We start from the raw sequence: 8,895 nt of genomic DNA, 5'->3' as shown, positions 1-8,895 counted from the left end.
GGGGGGGCCGCGAAACTCCGGGGCCCGCGGAGGGGACCGGGTGGTCTGGTTCCGCCGCGACGCATCACAGGATGGCGCAGGTGGGATGTGAGCTGCCGCAGCCAGCCGGCGGCCTCCTCCTCCCATTTCCCGCCTCCGCTGATGCTTGGTCATCTCCTGGGAATCGCCCCCAGGTCCCCTCCCCCCGAAGCAAAAGTCCGCGAGCTGGGGTCTGTTGGTACCGCGAGCGCTCAGCCATTGCTTGGGCTTTGGGTGCAGGGAGGAGAACGCCCAGAAACAAGACCGGCCCCTGCACCTGCTCACGTGGCAGCGCGCCCGGGGGTCCGCGCTTTACTCCCTGGGCAGCTGAGAAGCATCCCCAGAGCTTGCATTTTACGCAGCACACGTGGAAGGGCTGGGTGCATGAACCAGCTAAGGGGCCCTATTTTATTGGGGGTGGAAGGTAAGGAGAGGCTGAGCTACAGCAGTGGGGGAAGGAAGAGGCCTGCAGGCCCAGGAGAGAGTGGGCATCCAGAAGCCTCGGGGTAATACAATGTCAGGTACGATTTCAGGGCTCTGCATGCGCCAAGGTCCCCCTGTGTGTGATATCCCGCTGCACCTAAGGGAGAGGAGTCATTTACTAAACTTACAGAATGAAGGCGCTGGACTCTGGATAAAGACTGTGAAAATTACTAATGAAAATACAGAGACTTTCCTTGAGAGAATATTGCAAACATATTGTTCCAATGACCCGCTCTCTGGCCTGTGTATCAGACGATCAGAAAAGTAATGGGCAACCAATAAAAGTTTAAAAAAACAACAACATTATAATCCATGTAAGTGTTTAGAGCCTAGCGTAGAGGTAGGAGCCGAGGTTAAAATTGGACAATTATTTGACAGTATGAATTCTTTAAGTTAGTACATATTCAACATTGCCATTAATTTTAACAGAGGACTAGCAAGACTAATGGCACAGATTATATGTGGTATTTGGCTGCTTTCTCTATTTTTCCAAAAAATTTTAAAATATTTTATTTAAGAGAGAGTGGGAGAGAGTGAACATGAATGGGGCAGTCGGGGGTGAGGAGGGGGGTCAGGAGGGCAGATGGAGAGGGAGAAGGAGACTGTTTCTCCAGGGAGGCGGATGTGGGGCTTGATCCCAGGACTGTGGGATCATGACCTGAGCCACCCAGGCACCCCTCTATTTTTCTTTTTATTGAAGAGAGCTGGTTAAATGGATGAAACATGATTTAAATTTGTACCTATGGCTTCTTTTTTAAAAAATATTTATTTATTTATTTATTTATTTATTTACTCATGAGAGAGAGAGAGGCAGAGACACAGGCAGAGGGAGAAGCAGGCTCCATGCAGGGAGCCGGATGTGGGACTTGATCTCATAACCCTGGGATCATGCCCTGAGGCCAAGGCGGATGCTCAACCGCTGAGCCACCCAGGCGTCCCTATGACTTCTTTTTAAAATTTTTTTAATTTTATTTTTTATCCATGGCTTCTTATAAAACTAGCTTACATATCAGAAAAAGAATTCACTATCATGGGACACCTGGGTGGCTCAGCGGTTGAGGGTCTGCCTTCGGCTCAGGACCTGATCCCAGGGTTATGAGATCAAGTCCCACATCGGGCTCCCTGCATGGAGCCTGCTTCTCCCTCTGCCTGTGTCTCTGCCTCTCTCTGTCTCTCATGAGTAAATAAATAAAATCATTAAAAAAAAAAAAGAATTCACTATCAGCTGTGTCCAGATTTTTAGTTCGTCCAGTCATCACTATAGAAGCAGAGAGGAGGGAATGACTAATTTTGCCCGGGGAAGTCTTTCACAAAGGAGGTGACCTTTGAGCTGGCTTCTAAAGCATGAGTTAGCCAAGCAGGGAAGGATCTGGAGGATTTTTGTTTTTACAAAAAAAAAAGAGGGGGGGGCAAAAAACGAAAATAGTGTTCAGCATTTGTTTTGCAGCCAGCCATTATAGAGGCAGTGTGTGCCCCAAGCAGCAACAGTGGCCTCATCAAGCTCCTTCCTTGGGAACTACCCGCAGCCACCATAGCTTTGAACTGTGTCTGTTAACAGGTGTTTTATCTTAATGTATTTTGTGCATCCATTAGCAAGATGTGTCCTAAGGTTTCAGAAAATCCTAAGAGAGGTTATTTTGGGGGGCTGCAAATGCTCAAAAAAATTTCCATATAAATTAATGGTAATTGCTTCTTCTTTGCTTTACACACTATTTTGATTTATGAAAGGTGTCGGAGAATGCTCTACTTTTAGATAGCGAGGAATCTGTATCGAGCATAGGGTTTATGGGAATAGCAAAAGGAGATGTGCCATGATTATCTTATTATCCCCTCTTCTCCCCGGAATGCCTTTCCTACCTCTCACTCCCACTTCACCTACTTGAAGGTCTTAACTTCTCTTTTACCACCCCATCAGTGTCTGACTTCCCAGACCTGGGTGAAGTCCTATAACCCTTGATTGTATCTCCATTAGAGCGTTTAGGTCATAGCATTGTAATTCCTCATACGTTTATCTGTCTTCCCCACTAGAGTAAGCTCCTGTTGTATTCCTAGCCCCAGGCAGTGCCTGGTACATAGTAGGTGCTCAATAAAGACTTGTTAAATGAACACACACAGGGGTCTGAATACCTCTTCACCAGTTTAGCATCTACTTCTCCTTCAGGCCTTAGCCTAGACCAGACCAACAAGTATGCTGTGAATGGGACACAAGTGGGCTGAGGTAGTGATCCTCTCAGTCCTTAGGGCTGCCAGGCAGAGCTCGGGACAGCTAGACATCCTAGCCAGTCACCTCCAGCCAAGAGCAATCTCCTGTATGTGCTGTAAGAAACTTTGAGAAGCACTTAGTCATTACCTCTTTTTTTGGGTACTTCTTTGTGGCACCCTCACTTTAGCTTCTTGTTTGTGTGCCTCACAGACCACATGCTGAGTGAATGGTATCTTTTTCACAGTAGTAGCCTTACTGCCGGAGCCAGGACTCTGCACATAGGAAATATTCAACGAGTGTTTTTTGAAAGAATATATGAATGAGGGAGCATTTGTATTCAAATTTTATTTTTTAAAGATTTTATTTGAGAGAGAGAGAAAGCAAGAGTGCAAGCACAAGCAGGGGGAGCGGCAAAGGGAGAGGGAGAAGCAGTCTCCTCCCTGAGCAGGGAACCACATGGAGCTCAATCCCAGGCCCTCGGGAGCATGACCTAAGCCAAAGTCAGCTGCCTAACCAACTGAGCCACCCAGGCGCCCTGCGTATTAAAAATTTTAAAGACAGTCAGAATTTCAGTGTGTAGGCAAAAAGCAGTCCATGGAGGACTACACATTTGAAGGACAACTTCTCCTAACTTGTTTAATTTAGGATCCAGCAGGTCCTAGAACAGCATCTGGCACACAGACATTTAATGGATATTTTTGAATGAATAGAATGAAATGGTACTGAATCTAGGCAGAGATCTCCAAAGAATCTGGAGTGATTTGGAGGAGGTGAAAATTCTGTTTGTCTAGAATCAATAGTGCATGAAGAGGAATACTGACAAATATGTTAGCTTCCCCCTTTACCCTGGTTTGATTAAGGCTTTTGCCTACTTTAAGCTTATATCTAAGTCAGATAAATTCATGGGAAAACATCAGAAATCCTCTCCAGCGTTGGGGCAACAGCCTCTGATATTGGGATTTTTTAGACCAAAAAAAAAAAAAAAAGGCAAGTTTATATAGTTAAGACCTTTATGTGGTATGTAAGGCCCTTTCAGTGGGGATCCCTTTTGCTTCAACCACATTCTGCTCCAGGCAACCTGAGAGCTGCTCTGGACTAGGATTATTTTGGCTCCAGTCTGATCTCTTAAACCTTCTGCCTAGGGCCTCAGTGGTTATAAATGCTCGTGCTGGCCAAACCCACAGATGTAATCTGCAACCCGCTTCAGGGAGGTGGGGCATTGATGAAACCTTAAACTGATTGTGTAAGTCCCTTACAGAAAATAATTTATCCCCTTTGCCCACTGGATTCCCCAATCAGTTCTAAAAGATTTATCTCTTATTTCCTTGCCTTCTTACCATTCTCCTTCTGCTTGAGTCCTCCATGTCTTATTTTCCTTACTTGGTTTAGAGCCAGGCTATAGCCTCCGCGAAATCTAGAGCACAGATCACTTCAATATTTCTGTTCTTTGGCCATCTACTAACATTTGACTTCAGAAAATATTACTGGCGTATTACTATGATTCAGGTTTCATTTTCACTGATGCTATGGATAGACCTCTGTGTCATAAGAGCACAGTTCAAATGTCTTCTGTTGGGAGTGCCTTTTGGATCTTTCTCTTGGATTTCTTTTTTTTTTATATCAGGATTTATTATAAATAAATAAATAAATCCCCCTTCTTAGAATTTTTCTGCTATGTGGGTGGCACAGAAGATGCCCTGGGGCTTCTTCCCACTTGAGAGAGAACTGGGGAGATGAGTCAGGAAGTGTCCAGAAGCAAGAAGGGAGCATGATGCAGATATAGGTTAGACAGGAGTACCTGTGGCACTAGGGTAGTAATGTCTAGCTTGCCTGTATAAAGTATTCATTCAAGATCTGGGTCAAGGCCCCAGCGACAGTGTTCCTTGGCCTGGAATATCCTCAGCATATCTCCTCTGTAGTGACCTGGCAGGGTTATAACCTCATTAGGCACTTGGTCAAAATTCAGTGATTTGAATATTCTCCTCCTGGCCTCATACTATCATGAGTAAAGATCAACCATTTATGAAAATCCACAGAGATAGGTTCAACTTCTAACAAAAATTTAGGGAGAAACACTACACTATTGAACTCAAATCACTATATGCTATTTGAAAAATATATATATATATAGTTTGTAATGTGTGACTGAAAAGTAATCCTTTATTGTAAATTTTTGCTTGAATTAAAACAGCAAAAAAGCAACCTCTTTGCCCTCCCACCCGCTGAAGGGGTATAGAGATCTAGGGGAAATTCTGAGAGGCATAGAAGTTTAGACTTAAGTATGATCTTAGAAATTATCTAGTTTACTTCTCATTTGAGCTAAGAGAACTGGGAACCACAGAGGTGAAGTGCTGTTCCTCAAGAGCAAGAATGGGATATTGTTCATAGTGAAACTTTCAGCACCTAGTGACACGTACATGGCAAGTGCTCAGTAAAAGTTTGTCAAATGGCTAAATCCATTCCTTGCTACACATAATGCAATGCTTTGCATGCAGTAGGCACATCAATACATTTTTATATTGCAATTATTCAACCAGGTGCAAATATAGCCAGAGAGTGGTAAGGCTGGAACCAGCCCACAAATGTGTGGGCTTCCTGGTTGGAACTCTCTCTACCCCACCTGATTGTGCCTCTGGAAATGCCTGCAGTCATCTAGTCTCCTTGAAATTGAATGGGTTTAATCATGGAGTCTACTAAGCCTACATCCTGTTCTTAGTCGTCAGCCTTATTCTAGAAAAGAATGATCACTGGATTTGAATGTGCATGGCAACTTTCAGTGATAAGTTTTCTTGGCATTTGGAATAAATTAACTTTAAAACTGCAAAGAAGCCAAAATCCCTGGGTGTGGCCAGTGCTTCTCTCCCTTGACAACAGCTGACTTCCTAAAGTTTGCTTAGGAAAATAATAAAATCTGTTAACCTTCCTTGAATCCACATTAACCAGATAGTGAGAAGAGGCCAGTGGAAGGATAAAGAATTGTTCAGAGTCAACAAGTGAACACACAGGTAATTATGAAGTAATTAGAGCTCTATCCACGGAGATAAAGGTCAAATAAACAGTGATCCTTGCAATTACTATGAGTGATTGTATGTAATATAAGAATGCCTCAGAAATCAAAATGATGTTTTATGTTCTATGTACAAAAGGTTTAACACTTGATATTTTTGCTAGAGATCTTTTAGTTACAAGGGAAGAGAACCCCCAACTAGCTCAACAGTGAGTCATTTATTATCTTCACAAGCATCTAGACATAAAGAAGCTAGTTATACCAAGGTCAAATGGGTTGTAAGATCTATCAGGAATCAAAGTCACCCTTTGGTCTCTCAAGACCCATCCAGCCTGTCATTCCCGTCCCTGCATCTGTTTCACTCTCCTTCTCTTCCTATTTTATTCCCTTAGTATTCCAGTTTTAAGTTCTCCGGAGAGAAGATGTGATTGGTCCAGCCACAAAGAGATGTCATTCTTGATCAAAACAGCTGCAGCTGTAGGTAAGATGTGACAGAGTTATCTAATCCCTAGAAGATCAAAGCTCCATCTTTGAGCAGATGCTAGTGAGGGAATAGATTAACTTAGAAGGGACTATGTGCAGAGGTACTGACTGTCATTTCTTTATTACAAAAGCAATGTATATTTGTTTTTTAAAATTCAAAAAGCACAACATTGTGGGTAGAAGGTATGACTCTGATCACAAACTCAGCTATACAAGAATTACAATTTTGTTTTCCAGGATAGTTTTTTGTCATAACTTCACAACCCAAGCACCTCACCCATAAAAAGGAATGAAATGTTGTCATTTACAACAACATGGATGGAGCTAGAGAATATTATGCTAAGTGAAATAAGTCAGAGACAAATACCATCTGATTTAACTCATATGTGGAATTTCTTAAACATATTTATTTATTTGTGGGAGAAGTTGCATGCAAGCGGAGGGAGGGGCATAGGGAAAGGGAGAGAAATCCTCAAACAGAGTCCCTACTGAGTGTGGAGTCCCATGTGGGAATTGATCCCAAGACCTTGAGATCATGACCTGAGTCAAAAGCAAGAATCAGCCACTTAACCAACTGAGCCACCTGGGCCCCCTTATATGGAGACTACGTGGGATTTAAGAAACAAAATGTATGAACACAGGGAGAGCGGGGGGAAAAAGAGAGAAGAGGGGGGAACCAAACCATAAGAGGCCCTTAACTACAGAGAACAAACAGGGTTGATGGAGGGAGGGGAGTGGGGCATGGGCTAAAATGAGTGGTGGGTATTAAGGAGGGCACTTGTTGTGATGAGCACTGGGTATCCTATGTAAGTGATGAATCACTAAATTCTACTCTTGAATTCAATATTACCCTATATGTTAACTACCTAGGATTTTTTTTAGATTTTATTTATTTATTTATTCATGAGAGACACGGAGAGAGAGAGGGGGGGGCAGAGGGAGAAGCAGGCTCCCTGCGGGGAGCCCCATGTGGGACTTGATCCCAGGACCCCAGGATCACACCCTGAGCCGAAGGCAGACACTCAACCACTGAGCCACCCAGGTGTCCCAACTAACTAGAGTTTAAATAAAAACTTGAAACAAACAAGAAGGTTGTCCACTATCCTTCACGAACTTTGTTTTGGAGGGTCCAATGAATTCAATAAGGCAAGTTTTGTAAAGGAAGAGACAGGATTATTACTATTTGACAATAATAATAATGTTTACTTAGAAAACCCTAGAGAAGTAGCCAAATAACTCACTCAAGTGGCTTGATAAAGATAAATACATAGACAAAAGTAGCTGATTTATATGTTAGTGATAATAAATTAGAAGATGAAATAGGAAAAATGTGATTCATAAGAGCAAATGGGTTAATGTATGTAAAACACTTAGCATGGCTACTAGTAGTTAAGAGGTTGTATTAACAAGCTATAAAAATAATATTGAGGGGATCCCTGGATGTCTCAGTGGTTTGGCACCTGCCTTTGGCCCAGGGCACAATCCTGGAGTCCCAGGATCGAGTCCCACGTGGGGCTCCCGGCATGGAGCCTGCTTCTCCCTCTGCCTGTGTCTCTGCCTCTCTCTCTCTCTCTCTATCATAAATAAATAAATAAATAAATAAATAAATAAATAAATTTGATTTCAGATTCCTAGAGGCAAAAATACTGAGAAGAAATTTAAATTTAAGATTCTTGATTTTAGGGATCCCTGGGTGGCGCAGCGGTTTGGCGCCTGCCTTTGGCCCAGGGCGCGATCCTGGAGACCCGGGATCGAATCCCACGTCGGGCTCCCGGTGCATGGAGCCTGCTTCTCCCTCTGCCTGTGTCTCTGCTTCTCTCTCTCTCTCACTGTGTGCCTATCATAAATAAATAAAAATAAAAAATAAAAAATAAAAAAAAAAGATTCTTGATTTTATATATGCAAATAATTATTTTAACTTTTAAATTATTAAAGTATTATACATACAGAACTCTGGTAATCAATGCCCAGATCAAGATATAGAACAATTTCCTGCTTCTCCAAATCCTCTTGTGTGTTCCCTCCTACCCCTAGTCATCTTCCTCCCAAGGGTATTTCTGACTCCTGACAACACAGATCAATCTGGTTTCTTTTGCTCAGTATTGTTTTCCTGAGATTCATCCATATGGCTTGTATGCTTGTAAATTATTCATATTGCTATATAGTATTTATTTTATGTATGTATGTATGTACCACAGTTTTCCATTCTTCTGTTGATGGCCAATTGAGTAGTTTCCAATTGGACTATTATGACAAGTGCTGCTCTGAACATTGTAATACATGTCTTTTGGTGGACATGTGGACACTTTTCTGTTGCCTACCTACCTATAATAAGAAGGTCATGTGTTTATTCAGCTCCAGCAGATATTGCCATGTAGTTTTTTTAGTGATTATACCGATTTACACCCCCAACAGGAACGTATGAGGGTTCTAGTTGGTCTACATACTTGACAACACTTTTTCATTTGAGCCATTCTGGTGGATGTGTAGTGATATTGCATTATGTCTTTTTTTAAAAAAGATTTTATTTATTCATGAGAGACACACACACAGAGAGAGAAAGAGGCAGAGACACAGGCAGAGGGAGAAGCAGGCTCCATGCAGAGAGCCTGATGTGGGACTCGATCCCAGGACTTTGCTGAAAGCCATTATTTTTTTTGTATATTTTTTTATTGGAGTTCAATTTGCCAACATATCGAAA

Source organism: Vulpes lagopus, chromosome 2 (assembly GCF_018345385.1).
Source record: "Vulpes lagopus strain Blue_001 chromosome 2, ASM1834538v1, whole genome shotgun sequence".
NCBI classification, from domain to species: domain Eukaryota; kingdom Metazoa; phylum Chordata; class Mammalia; order Carnivora; family Canidae; genus Vulpes; species Vulpes lagopus.
This window is presented reverse-complemented; position numbering follows the sequence as displayed.